Raw genomic sequence first — 17,648 nt, 5'->3', positions numbered from 1 at the left:
AGGTATTTTGCATTTTACCTGTTCTTGATTCTTTCCTTGTGAAATTACAAATGGATTTACAATCCTAGACAATGCAGCCTGATCCCTTGGTTATATTATGCTATAAATAGTAAAGGGATCAGTTTCCTGTTAGCGATTTGTTTCCTTCTGGTTCCTATTCTCTCTATTGTATAAGATACAATGAATTTAGATATGTGTACGAGCAGCAGTAACTGCAAATTGAGCTGAAACAGCTGTCTGCTGGCTTCTTACCAAATAATGATAGCTCCAATTCATGTTGCTGGGTGGAAATTCTACAGGATACCTGAGATTATGAGGGGTTTGGGCAGTTTATCTCTCCAGCAAGGCTCTCTAGTATATGCAGGAAGTTACATAGCAGTGTTTATGTGTGCTTCAAAAACCTTCCGAGTGTTTCCCAATCAGAAACCTTGGATGAACTTTGAGATCCGCACTCTCCTGATGTCCAGACACAGGGCATTCACCTCCAATGATACAGTGGCCTACATGAAGACCAGATACGACCTTGGTAAGGCCAAAAGGGACTTCTGCTCCAAACTGGAGGACGAGACAGATGTTCGGCAGCTGTGGCAGGGTCTGAATGCAATCACCTCCTACAAGGCAAAACCAGGAGGCAGCTCGAATGCCGGTGTAACATCACTCCCTGACGAGCTCAATGCGTTTTACGCACGCTTTGACAGGGAGAATACTGATGTGCCTTCCCGATCCCCCATTCGCTGCGATGGCATCTCAGTCACAGAGGCCGATGTCAGGAAATCCTTCAGAGGGGTGAACCCCTGAAAAGCACCTGGACCTGATGGTATACCCGGCCGTGTTCTAAAAACCTGTGCGGACCAACTGGCGGGAGTTTTTACGGACATTTGCAACCTCTCACTTCTGAGGTCTGAGGTCCCCACCTGCTTTAAAAGGGCATCAATTATACCGGTGCCCAAGAAGAGTAAGGTGACATGCCTCAATGACTATTGACCAGTGGCACTAACGCCGGTGGTGATGAAGTGCTTTGAGAGGTTGATCATGGAGCAAATCAACTCCTACATCGACAAAAACCTGGACCCACTGCAGTTCGCGTACCGCCACAACAGATCAACGGTGGATGCGATCTCGCTGGCCCTCCACTCCGCACTGGACCACTTGGACAACAAAAACTCATATGTCAGGCTGTTATTCATTGATTACAGCTCGGCATTTAACACAATCATCCCCTCCAAACTGGTTACCAAACTCACAGAACTGGGTCTCTGCGCAACCCTCTGCAACTGGATCCTCGACTTCCTCGTCCACAGACCACAGTCTGTTCGTATTGGTGGAAATGTGTCAGCCTCAATAACAATCAGCACGGGAGCACCTCAAGGCTGCGAGCTCAGCCCCCTGCTGTACTCACTCTATACCCATGACTGCGTAGCGAACCACAGTGCGAACTCCATCATCAAGTTCGCTGACGACACCACTATTGTGGGGCGTATCACTGATGGGGATGAGTCAGAGTACAGAAGAGAGATCGAGCAACTGTCCATATGGTGCCAGCGCAATAACCTGGCCCTCAACACCAGCAAAACCAAGGAACTGATTGTGGACTTTGGAAGGAGTAGGAGGGGGACCCACAGCCCCATTTATATCAACGGGTCGATGGTTGAAAGGGTCAAGAACTTCAAATTCCTGGGCGTGCACATCTCTGAAGATCTTTCCTGGTCCGAGAACACTAACGCAATTATCAAAAAAGCTCATCAGCGCCTCTACTTCCTGAGAAGATTACGGAGAGTCGGATTGTCAAGGAAGACTCTCTAACTTCTACAGGTGCACAGTCGAGAGCATGCTGACCGGTTGCATCGTGGCTTGGTTCGGCAATTTGAGCGCCCTGGAGAGGAAAAGACGACAAAAAGTAGTAAACACTGCCCAGTCCATCATCGGCTCTGACCTTCCTTCCATCGAAGGGATTTATCGCAGTCGCTGCCTCAAAAAGGCTGGCAGTATCATCAAAGACCCACACCATCCTGGCCACACACTCATCTCCTTGCTACCTTCAGGTAGAAGGTACAGGATCCTGAAGACTGCAACAACCAGGTTCAGGATTAGCTATTTCCCCTCAGCCATCAGGCTATTAAACCTGGCTCGGACAAAACTCTGATTATTAGCAACCACTTTCTGTTATTTGCACTACCAGTTTATTTATTCATGTGTGTATATATTTATATCATGGTATATGGACACATTTATCTGTTTTGTAGTAAATGCCTACTATTTTCTGTGTGCTTAAGCAAAGCAAGAATTTCATTGTCCTATACTGGGACACATGACAATAAACTCACTTGAACTTGAACGATGACCCCGGTGTTAAAGTTTGGTCTCGTAGCAAGATGCGATGCAAGAATTCCATTTATTTTTAAGTAATGGAAACAAATAATATACTAAGCTTTAGCAAGAGTTTATTTCACGTGAGGTGTGGTCTTGAAAATTACACAGATGACAAACCCAATTACCCTCAGAATTAAGAGCGAAAAGCAAATTATTCAATTTTTTTTAAATAAAACAAACATGATTAACTTATTTTGTCTATGATTGGGCACTTTAGAAGCACCTAATTATTATGTAATATTCAGACGTTCTCAAGGAGTTTGGTTCCATTGGAAATTTCTCCAGAATAAAATGAAAATGCAGTATTGGTATTGTTTTCAGCATATCTTGGGTATTGACACTTTACAAACAGGCGGTTTGCTGAATTTAAGTTCCTTCTGCTTTTTTGCACCATCAAGATCAAAACTGTTTTGATACTTGTAGTAGCCATTTGGCTTGTTTTGTGTGTCATTAATTACGGCACGTGTCTTTAAATTTTAGACTGCCCGTTATATTGTGGGTGGGATTTATGACGTATTTTAGGGCGTGTTAGGAGCTACTTTTTTTGCGCAGAAGCTTAGTTTTTAGTTTAGTTTTGGACCAGCATGGGGAAGGTATACCCTTTAACCATGCGAAGCGTAACAGAGACACTGGGAGTTTCTAACCTTTAAAGCGATATGCTGGAGTACAATGAAGATTATAGTGTATGAGTCGGAAGAAGTTTGGGTGTACCTTATTGTTTTTCATCAACAATAAAGAATCTATTAATCAAAAGACTGTTTTGAAAATGTATCTGTGAAGAAGCTCTAAAGGTCCCCAACGGAGAGCTCACGTGTGTATAACAACATTCCCCTTAACCATGTAGTCCACTTAGCGGCTAGAGGGAGTAATCTCTTGAACGATATAAAAATCTGCCGCTACAATACTTTCAATCCAATAGTTAGAAATGCTGCCACTTTAACGTGCTTTAAAACCATCCATATCTAATCTTAAGACATTAGAACACCCATGCCTCAATTCCTAAACTGCCATGATCTTAGTAAAAATTCTCTTAATATCTGCTCATCTCGTGTGACTCTACACAAAGACAGCCATGCTGATCTTTAAGTGGACCTATTAATTCCCTCGCCACTTTTTTACTCTTAATATACTTGTAAAATCTCTTAGGGTTTTGCTTTACCTTGCCCGCCAGCTCTGTTTCATGTTCTTTTTCTGCCCTTCTGATTATGTTCTTGCGTATTGTCCCATACTACTTATATTCGTGGAGCGATTCACTTCATCCTGACTGCTTAAATCTGTCATATGCCTCCATTTTCAAGAAGCGATGATATGCTGGGCAGGGAAAGGATGTATAGGAGACATGATTTCTTATAGTTCTACTCAATTTCTTATCTGTTTACAAACTGATTGTTGGATGGTTTTGGGTAAGCTTTCAGGCTATGGCATGCTACATCAATGTAAACTTAATGTAATATATGAAAATAACTGAAAATCTATACCACATTATAATGAATAAATTATAGGGTGGAGTATAAAATTGCGGAAAATATGACCTCGGCTCGTATTTTGAGCCAGTGTTTGCAGTTCAATGTTTGGCTTGAACATAGTTAATCTAAGAATAAACAAGATCATTGCAACTATTTTCACTTTTTGTCCCTCTTTTTCCAGTCCCTCCCATCTTTAGAGGTAAACAAGATGTAAGGGGCACCAGGAGAGCTCTGAGAGACAGCTTTCCCTGCTACAGAATTTTAAAATAATACCAAAATGCCATTGCAGTACATTTTTTATGGAGTTTTACTTTATTTTGCTTTTGTTTATCAAGTTATGCAGTTGAGAAATGTTTAACTCTTTGTTAGCTAAATAAGTTTGATATACATAGATGTTGTAATATTAAATGGGGTTTAGTAATCAATGAGAATACATTATTATGATATTAAATGGGATTTAACAAAATCAGGTAATCGAGCTCCTCCTCCGACTGGGCATCTACTTTATTCTATTTCAGGGTCTTACTGTGCTAGAGGGCTCGCACCGCTGGTGCAGTAAAAGTGCCTTTCAGATGCACTGAATGCTGCCCACTTGCCCACCGATACTAATGCCAGGTAATTCTTTACTCCTAGTGGCATAATGTGGAACTGGCTTCGGTGAGAGAGCAGGTCGAAGGTTGCCAGATGAGTGATTAGCAAACAGCTCCTTGAATCTAGCCATCTAACCCAAGATGACACGTTGCCAATTACAGCAGTGGCTCCTAATTAGCAATAAATTATTCCTGCCCATTCAGTGCTTGCTCATGAGTTTCCACTATTGGTATAAGTACTGTAAAACAAAATGAATAGCGTGACTAATCAAAGATCTACTTGAAAAGTATCACCAAGATAAAGTTAAATTAGTATGTGTAGGAAGAAACTGCAGCTGCTATTTTACACTGAAGATAGACACAAAATGCTGGAGTAACTCAGAGGGTCAGGCAGCATCTCTGGAGAAAAGGAATAGGTGACATTTTGGGTCGAGACCCTTCTTTAGACTCAAAGTAAAGTAGGTTGGGTGTTAGGATTTATTGTCCTGTTTTTGCCACAGCATCATTTATTAATTTCAACTGATTTATTGTAAAAGCAAATGACAGTTTATAGTTTGAATATATAATTCTGAGGAGCTGCTAAGACAAAACTAGCAGATGTGAATCATGGATTATCTTAATGAGTCTGTCACGAGGTGTAATTACATGCTGAATATTATCATTGTTGACAGGAAATTGTGTGAAGCATTGTGTGAATGCAGGATCGCGAGAGAAAGTTATTACGTGTATATCTAATGGTCTTGCTAATGTTATCCATTAAATTACCGTTACATCTAGAAATGGAATAAATTAAATGATAAAATATGGACAATGCTATGATAAATGTATAAAATCAGCACGGCACTTTTGAAATATAAAACCAAGGGCAGGTCTTTGGAGAATGTCATCAGAAAATGCAGTACAATGCATGTAAGGCATAACTTGTGAGGAGAAATGATCTTTCATCAGATGGAATTTATTTATCCTCCTATCCCAATCCCATAATTGGAGCACAGGAACGGCATTGATTCAAAAAGACGACCACTCACACTTTCCTGCATCCAGAGATGTATTAACACAGTGGCATTTGAGACTTTTAAATAGGCCCATGGACATACAGGAAATGGGGGACGATGGATCATGTGCAGGCAGAGGAGATTAGTTCAACTTGGCATCATATTCGACACAAGCATTGTGGACCGAAGGGCTTGTTCCTGTGCAACATTGTTCTGTGTAACATCCTTCACCAACAAATCAAGTTTGTAATCAATCGATGTTCTTTCCTATAGTAAAACAGAAGGTGGAAGTGTTGGAAAACGTACACCTATTTTGGGACTTGAAATTCTGTGACAGTACATACACAAATGGGAACCGTGTAAGCTAAAGAATTCCACCCTAGAATTTGCCTGAATTTTGCACTCTTCAGCAATGTGATGGTATGCATTGCTGGCTTTGAAAAAGTCTCCACATGGATCTACTAATGTTTTGTGATGTGCTCTTCCCCTTTTCTAACACTGGTTGTTATAAGATATTGATTTTGGGAATCCCCACCATTCAGTAACATTGAATAGTCACTACTGAAGGATTTTCATAGAAAGCAAATAGACAATAGGTGCAAGAGTAGGCCATTTGGCCCTTCGAGCCAGCACTGCCATTCACTGTGATTATGGGTCAAGTCAAGTCACTTTTATTTAAATAGCACATTTAAAAAAACAACTCTCGTTGGCCAAAGCACTTTACATTGGTGGAGGCACTAACGTTATACAACAGTGTTTCATAGATTAAATACAAGCATCACTACATACATATAGCCCTCGCTCAGAGGACATCAAGAAAGGCTTGGGAGTAGAGATGAGTTTTAAGTCTCGACTTAAAGGAGTCGATGGAGGGGGCAGTTCTGATGGGAAGAAGGATGCTGTTCTAGGAGCTGCAACTGCAAAGGCGCGGTCGCCCCTGAGCTTATGCCTAGACCGCGGGATGTTCAGTAACTCCAAGTCGGCCAATCTGAGGGACCTGGAGGTGGGCTTGCCCCCACCTACAGCAGACTTTTGACGTAGGTGGGGGCAAGCCCATTAAGAGCTTAGTAGACATAAAGGAGGATCTTGAAATTTATTCGGAACCGCACAGGGAGCCAGTGGAGAGAGGTCAGGATCGGGGTGATGTCCCTTTTTCAGGTGCCCGTCAGGAGTCTCGCTGCCAAACGGAAGATTGGCTGATGCCTGTGTAGAGGGAGTTGCAGTAATTGAGGCGGGAGGAGATAAATGTGTGGATGATCTTTTCGAGGTCATCAAACTGGAGGAATTGTTTTATTTTAGCTATCATCTGAAGCTGAAAGAAGCTAGCTTTTACCACGGCATTGACTTGTCAAATTTCAATGCTGAGTCAAATATCACGGGTGATCATCCTCAATCAGTACCCCGTTCCTTCCTTCTCCCCATATCCCCTGACTGCTAACTTTAAGAGCTCTATCTAACTCTCTTGAAAGCATCCAGAGAATTGGCCTCCACTGCCTTCTGAGGCAAAAAATGTCGCAGATTCACAACCCTCTGTGTGAAAATGTTTTTCCTCATCTTCGTTTTAAATGGCTTACCCCTTATTCTGAAACTGTCCCCTAGTTCTGGACTCCCCCAACATTGGGAACATTTTCCTACCTCCAGTGTGTCCAAACCCTTAATAATCTTATATGTTTCAATAAGATACCCTCTCATCCTTCTAAATTCCAGAGTATACAAGCCCAGCCACTCCATGCTATCAACATATGACAGTCCCGCCATCCCGGGAATTAACCTTGTAAACCTACACTGCACTCCCTCAATAGCAAGAATGTCCTTCCTCAAATTAGGGGACCAAAACTGCACACAATACTCCAGGTGTGGTCTCACTAAGGCCCTGTACAACTGCAGAAGGACCTCTTTGCTCCTATATTTGATTCCTCTTGTTATAAAGGCCAACATGCCATTTGCTTTCTTCACTGCCTGCTGTACCTGCATGCTTACTTTAATTGACTGATGAACAAGGACCCCCAGATCTGTTGTACTTCCCCTTTTCCCAACTTGACGCCATTTAGATAGTAATCCGCCTTCCTGTTTTTGCTACCAAAGTGGATAACCTCACATTTATCTGCATTAAACTTCATCTGCCCACTCCCTCAACCTGTCCAAGTCACCCTGCATTCTCATAGCATCCTCCTCACAGTTCACACTGCCACCCAATTTTGTGTCATTTGCAAATTTGCTAATGTTACTTTTAATCCTGTCATCCAAATCATGAATGTATATTGTAAATAGCTGCAGTCGCAGCACCGAGCCTTGTGGTACCCCACTAGTCGCTGCCTGCCATTCTGAAAGGGACCCGTTAATTCCTACTCTTTGTTTCCTGCCTGCCAACCAATTTTCTATCCATGTCAGTACCCTATAAGCAGTTGAAGCCACTGCTTTTAGCTAATGTTCTAAGTTTAAATTGTGTTCAAAGAGAGATACAAGGACAAACCCAGCAAGCACAGGTTACTTTTGACCCCAGAAGCTTGCAGGAACAATTGGTGCTTGGGAGAGGGTTTTGGGGTACCTTGAGGAACCAGAATGAAGAAAGGAATGCCAGACGAAAATGGGCAAAGGCAAATTATGTTTGGCTACCCTGAATCGTTGACAGGATTCGGCAAGGCAATGTAGGACATGGTATCTCTTGATTTTCAGAAGTTGTTTACTACAGTAAATATATATTAGCATATCTTGAAACCCTCAGATTACCATATGATAATGGAAGCCAGGATACAAACCTTGTCTGAAGGGCAAAACGTTGCAAATTGTAGCTTTTGGTCTGGAGAATGAACTACAGTGTTCCTTCAAAGGTCAAGATTGGGACCACTTCTGTTTTTGATAATGTATTTATCAAATATCGACATGAATGTGCATGGCAAAATCTTTATTTATACAGGGACGACAGATGGCACAATGGGCTAAGTGTTCGGCTGGCAACCGGAAGGTAGCCGGTTCGAATCCCGCTTGGAGTGCATACTGTCGTTGTGTCCTTGGGCAAGACACTTCACCCACCTTTGCCTGTGTGTGAATGTGTGTGAGTGATTGGTGGTGGTCGGAGGGGCCGTAGGCGCAGATTGGCAGCCACGCTTCTGTCAGTCTGCCCCAGGGCAGCTGTGGCTACAGAAGTAGCTTACCACCACCGAGTGTGACTGAGGAGTGAATGAATAATGTGATGTAAAGCGCCTTGAGTATTAGAAAGGCGCTATATAAATCCCATCCATTATTATCATTATTACAGATAAGACACAGCATGTAAGTATAGTAAACAATGGGAACATTGTAACAGAATTGCAACATATACAAAGGCTAGTGTATTTGAACAGCGATGTGATAGATGAAATTCAATGCTAAAAATTGTAAAGATGCATTTTGGTGGAAAGAACTTGGAGAGACAAAAAACGTATTTGTTGGATTGTAAAGAGGATGGAGGAATGTGGACCTGAAAGAGTGTGGGGAACAGGAGGATGCAGGCCAATGTATTTCCCAGAATGAATGAATGAGTGAATGATGGTAGTCAGTGTATCTGGTGAGATTAAACATTGAAATACGAGTTGATGTACAACTATCCCAGTGAGTGAGAGACTGGCAGAACAAATTGAGGAAGAGTTTTTGCCCTATATAAATAGAGGCATAAAGAATTAAAACAAGGAGATTATTGTTATGCACTGGTTAAGCCGCAACTATGAAATTGCTTTCAATTATGAGCATTAGAAAGGATGTCTGAGAAAAGTGTGGGGGAAATTTCTTGGATTGATTCCAGGAATAAGGATGGAATCTGCATTTATTTTGTAATTGGTAAGGTTGGGTGATAGTTGTCTACAAAATGGTGATGATTAACACAGGATAAATAGAAACTGTTCCCACTAGTGGCGGGCTAGTGGATCAAAGAAATGATTTACAGTGATTGACAAAAATAATCTCAAGTAACGACGAAAATCTTGTGTATAAGTAGCAATTAGTTGTGATCTTCAACATATTGTCTGAAAGTGTGACTACATTTTAAATATTTGAACAAAAAATGCTGGAAAATCAGCCAGGCAACATTTTTGGAGAGAGCAACAAACATCGTTTTAAGTCTGCAAATCTAATAATTTCATTTTAACTCACCTGATCAGAGAAAAAACCTTTGGTCTACACGTCCAACCTCACCTTCTCTCTGACTGAAAACAAACTTGTATCTCTCAGTTCTGAAAAAGGTCACAGACCTGAAATGTTGACTGCAGAAAGGGATGTGGTTGTCTGTGGTTTGGCCCCTTATAACCATATAACCATATAACCATATAACAATTACAGCACGGAAACAGGCCATCTCGGCCCTACAAGTCCGTGCCGAACAACTTTTTTCCCTTAGTCCCACCTGCCTGCACTCATACCATAACCCTCCATTCCCTTGTTCAGTTTTAGATTGCTTACTAATTGCTTTATAGAACACTCAGACTAGAGTTAAAGTAGCAGTTTGCAAATCTTTCAAAACTCAGGCGAGTGGAAAAACTAGGATAATTGCAGGCTTTAGAATGGCATGGACAGGATGGTGAAATAGGCAAACATGGTATGGAGCTTAATGTGAAAACAAATGAAGCGATATTCTTTAGAAATATGTTGGAATCTTTGGCTCTTTATAGTACAAGGTGGCTTGTATTTTTCAGCTGGTAAAAGATCATGCATGCAATTATTTAAATAGAAGTTAACAGTTTGATTGAAAATTTATTTAAATGCTCTTATCCTGGGTAGCAGCAAATTATCCTGTTCTAGTCTTCTAAAATCCTGCATCTCTTCCATTGCTTTGACTCCACTCTCTGTTATAGTTCGATTCTGGTGAGGAAAAACGTACCTAGTTAAAGAGACATGCATAATAATAACCAAGGTCTCTCAGAAAGCAGCTGTGCATACAAATGTTAAGAGGGTACTTCCAATTAAAGTAATAGGCACAAATAATAAAATAACAAAATTGAAGACTAATTAAATTAATAGACATGACATAAGATTACATTCTAATAACTTAAAACTTCAGCCACGATATCAGTGCTGAAACATCAAAAAAAGGGGGCAGTCCTATGATTAATGTAGTAAGAGATTAATCGCTTGCTTTGGCCAATTTGGGTGGGATGTTGCAACCCTTCTACTGTTTTGTTTAATGCAATTTCCCAGCCAGTCTTTAATATTACCAAATCATAATTAGTACAGTGCTTGATAAGATCAGCTTCTGGGCTTGTCAGTAGTTTGGAAATTTAAATTATATATTTACAATTCAGGATGAAGAATGATATCAAACAATATACTTTTGTTCTTGTGTCTGATGTTTTTACAATTGTCATCCCCTCAAACCAATGTATTTTGAAATGTTATCTTTACAGTTTCATATTTCATTTTCTATGTTTTGTTCCAATCGGTGGAATAGTCCAAAAGTTATGAAGGTTTAAAAATTGTAAAAATTGCCCCTTCCGGCACCCGCTGTCAATCACCGGCGGCGAGGAGAATAAAGCTGAGTGAGCAGAGTGTTGAGCGAGAGCGGGGTGCGCGGAGTGAGCAGCGTGCGGGCTGCTTCTGCGGGGACCAGCATGATGAGCCGGGAGCCGTTGATTGGAACCGGAAACTGCTGAGTGAAGCCAGAGCCGAACCGGGAGCCGTTGAGTGAGGCCAAAAGCTGATTGTGAGCTGCGTCTACAGCGACCACAACCCCTCAGCCCCCCCCCCCCCTCACAGCCAACCATCACTCTACCCCGCCCACACACCCCTCCCCCACGCCTCCCCTCCCCCACGTGCCCACCTCCTCCACGACCCCCTTCCCCACGCCCCCTCTCCTGCGGTGGGGGAGGGGGTCCTATAGCGGTAGGCCATGGCAGTGTTGTTTCCACAGGCCCCGTCTGAAGCCGTTCCCCTCACCCGGGTGCAGGATGCTCCCACCAGCCCCCGCCTGAAGAACACAACAAGAGATGCAACGCATACACACCTCCCCTACCACCCCACACCCGCCTACCCCACACCCCCACCTCCACACCCCCCACCTCCACCCCCCTGTCCACACACTCCCCTTCTCCCCTCCCACCGCACACCCGCCTCCCCTCCTCCCATCCCACTCATAAAGATGAGGGGGGGGGGGGAGTGCTGGGGGATATGGGGAAATGAGCCCGTCTGCGCAGTTAAAGAATGAGTGGTGGAATATTGGTTTGGGGGAACGGGTTGCATTGGGGGAACAGGTTGGTGAGTGGTGGAATATTGTATTGGGGAATGGGTTGCATTGAGGGATCAGGCCTCCCTGTGACTTGGACCCAACGGGTCCCACTTAATCTTGTACTGTATGAAGGTGTCCACCTGGGCAATTTTCCCATATCATGCATGAATTTTCCATGTCCATAATTTTTGCATCTTCAAACATTTCCCATTTAAAATAATTCAATAGAATCCTGGCTTTAAATTTGTGAAGTCAAGTTGAATAGTAAATGGCTTACCAACTCTCTAAAACCTTTCCACTGTCTAAAAGGCATGAATAAATGTGACAGAACACATTCTAATTGCCTGAATATGTGCAGCTCAAACTAACTTAAAGCTCGGCACGAACGAGGCCAAAGCAGCCCGTTTGGCACCAAATGAATTTTGTGGTTTACTCTGTGTGATCTCTGAAGCCTGTCACTGACCACACATGCTGAACCTGTAACTTCTGCGTAGAAAGACAACAGAGACAGCTGCATTGGAATGCCACCATCTGAGATCTCCGCCACATTCGACACATTCTGACTTGGAAATATTAACAAAGCTGTACTGCCTCGGTTCAAAATCTTGCAGCTTCCTCTTCAAGCAGCACTAGAAGCACCTTACAATGATTACTGCTGTTCAGGAAAACAACCAAAGGACAATTAGGAAAAGGCAAAGAAATGTTGGTCATGTTCCACAACTGCAAGGCAGCTGTGATTTCCAGTTTTTGTTTGTATTTGATATTTTATTTTTTTTTGAATATCTAATTACATCTAATTCCAGAATTCCATCTAACCTTTGATTGCAGTTGGATATCTAAGTATTTTAACAACTCATTGGGAACAGTCTTCAATAAGATTATTATATGCTTCTAAATTCATTCATCCCAGGTTAACAGTAGATAGATAAGCACATTTTTGGTAGCATCCCTTTCCTAGATGGGCCCCATTGCTGAATATAGGTGATAGTGAATTTAGGTGATAGTGATAGTCCATCAGCCTCCTGACTAAATTGTCAGAGGTGTCATATTTGAGAAACTTCTTCTTGGTTGGAAATAAACCTTCCAGGTGATATTGATTCTGAGAATACTAAGAGTTCTCCTGGTCTATGACTTAATTTATACTACAATTAGATTATTATTTGTTTCATTGCACTGTGTTGGACTTTGCTGCTAAAACAACAAAGATTTAGCTTTTATGTTTTGTTGTGAAACCCTTGGGGTACCTTTAAAGATGTGATTATTTATATATATATATATGTATATATATATATGTATATATATATATGTATATGTATATACATTTGATTGTTGAGTAGATTTTTCTAATTAAACATTCTGGTGATTCAGGACACACACACACACATATATATATATATATATATATATATATATGTGTGTGTGTGTGTGTGTGTCCTGAATCATCAGAATGTTTAATTAGAAAAATCTACTCAACAATCAAATGGAGATAGACAAAGATTATTGCAGATCAAATATACTGCATTCCTCACTCAGAATAAGCAGATCAAAGTTCTCATGTGTAGTCCTCCCTGCTTGTATTATATTCTCCCTTCTGTAATAATTGAACATGAAAGGAGAAATGCTTAAGTATAAAGACAGATGAACTGGCACTTAATTGAACTTTGTTTATTTGCCATGTTTCAGTTCTTAAATGTTCTTCCTTACAGGCTTGGTATTGAATACAGCTTGTATTGAATCCTAGATCAAACTTATTGCATGAAATTAGTGTATAGATAAATTCTAATTGTGCTCATCAGAAGAGGTTTGGTGCCATCTAGTGTCAATTCATCTCTGTACATTAAATGTGTTTGTTTTCATCTGGATAGCTCAATAGCTCAAACTTATTCTAAAGAAAAGAGTATGCCTGTAGATGACTACAGGTGTATACAACACTAATTAATTTATTTTGAAAGTATTTGGATCTCTATTCCATTTATGTTAATAAATCATCATTGAAGTTGAGATGACATTGAACCACTACATGTACTGTTGGATAGCATGTTCCAAAATTTAGACCCAGTGACAAAAGAGAATGTCAAATCATTTCAGGTCGGATGGCATATGTTTTACAGGGGAACTTTATTTTAGTGGTATGTTCGTGAATCTCATTGGAAAGATTGTAAAAAATAATAGAAGCTGCTTTTGAAGAAGCTAGCAGGTTGTTAGAATGCTGTTTTTTTTTTTTGCACTAACACTGCAGATGAGTCTTGAGTTTGAGTCCTGGAAGCTAGATGGATTTATATTAATTGTAGTGACTGGAGTGACCATCGGACAAGTTGCTATACTTTAGATCGTATCCAACTTGAGTACTGAGGGGTTTGTGGTCATTGAGGCAAGAGGAGAGTATTTTTGTTTTCCCAATTGTGCCTTGTACTTGGTGGAAACGGTTTGTGAAGTAAAATCATGCCCTACTGTAGCCCAACCTCCGATCTGCTCTTTTAGTTGAAGTAACTCTCGTTAAGTTCCTGTTCAGTTGTGACCCCAGGATGTTGACCGGGGCAGGGTGGAGGTGGCGAGCAGGAGGAAGGGTTCAGTGCAGAAGAACGGGCTCTTGGTGTTATTAATGCTGTTAATTGTTAATGGGTGTTTTATGTTCTTGTTGGAGATGTTCATTACCTGGCACTTGTGTGTTGAAAATATTAATTCCACTTGGTGCATGCCTAAATGTGGTCTAAGCTGCATAACATTCAGTCATGGAATGAACTTGAGATCACCTGGAATTATTTCTAACTGCTGACCTTATGTGCTTGTGTGTCTGTTTGAGGGGATGGGGTGTTTAGAAGAATGGTTGGCCTGGGGGAAATGTGCTGATCAACTCCTGCCCTGGTATTGTAGGGCCAAGATTGATGTCCAACAAACAAAACCATCACCTTTTTGAGGAAAGTTTGATGTAATCTTGGCTGAGGACCAAGGTGGAGACCTAAGGGACACATTTGTAAAGTGGAATGTCCCTACCCAAACCATTTATCTTGTTATCTTTACAGATCGTGATACACCAACCTGATATCTGGAATGCTGAAATCATCTGACTATTTTTAGTGCTAATGTGTTATCATGTTCGACACAGACACTGTGGGCTGTAGGATCTGTTCCTGTGCGGTACCATTATATGTTTTAGTGCCGTCCTCCTTTACACTACTGTCATTCACAGATAGATCTGTATCGGGTGCAAATTTGCAGATCACGTTCTTTAGCATCAGTGAAGGTGGCAACATTAAAGGTTCCAGTACTCATCCCCATGAGACACTCTGGCAAGAAGATCCAAATCAATTGACAACTTTAAGCTTCAGATATTCAGACAATTCTTAGTCCAACACAGCAGGTTACCGTCAATTCCGCATGATTAATTCTTGTGCAGCACCGTTCCAAAGGATCTTTGACAAATATATATCTAGAGATACAGACATCCATTATTTTGCTGTCAGCGATATCATGTCGATGTTACCAGGAAGAATTGTGTATGTCTTAGTGAGAAACCAGGTTTCTCAAGCTGTTCTGTTTTCATGCCAAAGACTGGCTGCTTTAGATTACCCTTGGTGGTGGGTGGTGATAGAAAATTTGTAGAAGGATATGTGTGAGAGAATAAGTTGCAAGGAAATAAGGAAAGGAATGGGGTCATTCAGAGAGCCAACAATTGTTTGACGGACTAAAATGGCCTCTTGCGTTAGAAGATTGCGTATTGTATAAATTATGCTGTCTCCTTGACAGTCTCTTCAACTAAATTCTAACTTTTTTTTTAGCATTTTGTCTGATATTGGTCACATTAATAGGCCAGTGAAATAGGCTTTGCATGGTTTTTTTTTAAACACAAGCATTCTCCCAATCTCTGACGTTTTCATATTATTTAGTGAGTAGGAATTAGGCTGCATTTCAGTTACTCGCACTGCATCTCTTATACAGTGCCCTCCATAATTTTTGGGGTTAAGACCCATCATTTATTTATTTGCCTCTGTACTCCACAATTTGAGATTTGTAATAGAAAAAAATCATACATAGTCCCCCCTATTTCAAGGGCACCATAATGCTTGGGACACAGCAATGTCATGTAAATGAATGTAGTCATGTTTAGTATTTTGTTGCATATCCTTTGCATGCAATGACTGCTTGAAGTCTGCGATTCATGGACATCACCAGTTGCTGGGTGTCTTCTCTGGTGATGGTCTGCCAGGCCTGTATTGCAGCCATCTTTAGCCTATGCTTGTTTTGGGGGCTAGTCCCCTTCAGATTTCTCTTCAGCTTATAAAAGGCGTGCTCAATTGGGTTCAGATCGGATGATTGACTTGGCCACTCAAGAATTGACCATTTTTCAGCCTTGAAAAACTCTGTTTTTGGGATCATTGTATTTCTGTAGAATGAACCGCCAGCCAATGAGTTTTGAGGCATTTGTTTGAACTTGAGCAGATAGGATGTATCTATACATTTCAGAATTCATTATGCTACTACCATCAGCAGTTGTATCATCAATGAAGGTAAGTGAGCCAGTACCTTCAGCAGCCATACATGCCCAGGCCATAACACCCCCACCACTGTGTTTCCCAGATGAGCTGGTATGCTTTGGATCTTAGGCAGTTCCTTCTCTCCTCCATTCTTTACTCTTGCCATCACTCTGATATAAGTTAATCTTTGTCTCATCTGTCCACAAGACCTTTTTCCAGAACTGTGGGTTGCTCTTTTAAGTACTTCTTGGCAAACTGTACCCTGGCATAGAATGTTTGCGGCTAACCAGTGGTTTGCATCTTGCAGTGTAGCCTCTGTATTTCTGTTCATGAAGTCTTCTGCTGACAGTGGTCATTGACAAATCCACACCTGAAGAATATTTGTGATCTGTCGGACAGGTGTTTGAGGATTTTTCTTAATTATAGAGAGAATTCTTCTGTCATCAGCTGTGGAGGTCTTCCTTGGCCTGCCAGTCCCTTTGCGATTAGTAAGCTCACCAGTGCTCTCTTTCTTCTTAATGATGTTCCAAACAGTTGATTTTGGTAAGCCTAAGGTTTAGCTAAAGGTAAGCCTAAGGTTAGATGTCTCTAATGCCCCTGTCACACTTGGGAAACCTGAACGGAAACCTCTGGAGACTTGGCACCCCACCCAAGGTTTCCGTGCAGTTCCCGGAGGTTTTTGTCAGTCTCCCTACCACTACCTGCAACCTCCGGGGACAGCACGGAAACCTTGGGTGGGGCACAAAGTCTCCAGAGGTTTCCGTTCAGGTTTCCTAAGTGGGACAGGGGCATTGATAATTGATAATAACTTTAATTGTCATTCAGATATACACATAGACACAGTGCACATTGAACGAAATTTCGTTGCATTGACTCTTCAAAGTAGCAGCAGAATATAACATTTATATCAGGCGACCAGTAAAAGTGCTTAGTGTGTCCATAAAAAGTGCTTCATGTGCATAGTTCTGTAAAATAGATATGTAGGAAAGTTTTTAAAAGTGGCAATGTATAAGAAAGTTCTAGCCTCGGTTTGATTGTGAGTTCAATAGTCTTATGGCCTGGGGGATGAAGCTGTTGCAGAACCTGGTTGTCCCGCTCTTCATGCTGCGGTACCTCCTCCCAGAGTTCAGCAGTGTAAACAGTCCATATTGTGGGTGTGTGGGGGCTCTGGTAATGCCCTTAGCTCTTGTCAGACAGCGTTTGTAACCAATGACAGCATAACAGTTTAATTCTTGTTTCTCAGTCTCATAATGGCTTATTTTACTTTTATTGGCACAACTTTGGTCCTCATGTTGATAAACAGCAAAAAAAGTTTCCAAAGGTGATAGAAAGACTGCAGGAAAGACTAGGTGCAAAGGGACTGGCAGGCCAAGGAAGACCTCCACAGCTGATGACAGATATATCTTATACCTGGATTAAGGCAATTACACACACCTGTGAAGCCATGTGTCTCAATCATTATGGTGCCCTGAAATGGGGGGACTATGTATAAACACAGCTGTAATTTCTACATGGTGAAACCAAAATGTATAAAAATACCCTTTAATAAAATCTGACAA

General features: G+C 41.4%; 1 protein-coding gene across 1 annotated transcript in view; it reads left to right on the top strand.

Annotated features, from left to right (window-relative positions):
- eif4e3 (eukaryotic translation initiation factor 4E family member 3) overlaps positions 1 to 17,648 on the top strand; it is a 54,528-nt gene that overhangs the window by 10,866 nt on the left and 26,014 nt on the right. The gene's annotated exons all lie outside the window — the stretch shown is intronic.

The sequence above is a fragment of the Amblyraja radiata genome, chromosome 18 (assembly GCF_010909765.2).
Source record: "Amblyraja radiata isolate CabotCenter1 chromosome 18, sAmbRad1.1.pri, whole genome shotgun sequence".
Lineage (NCBI taxonomy): Eukaryota > Metazoa > Chordata > Chondrichthyes > Rajiformes > Rajidae > Amblyraja > Amblyraja radiata.
This window is presented reverse-complemented; position numbering and strand designations above follow the sequence as displayed.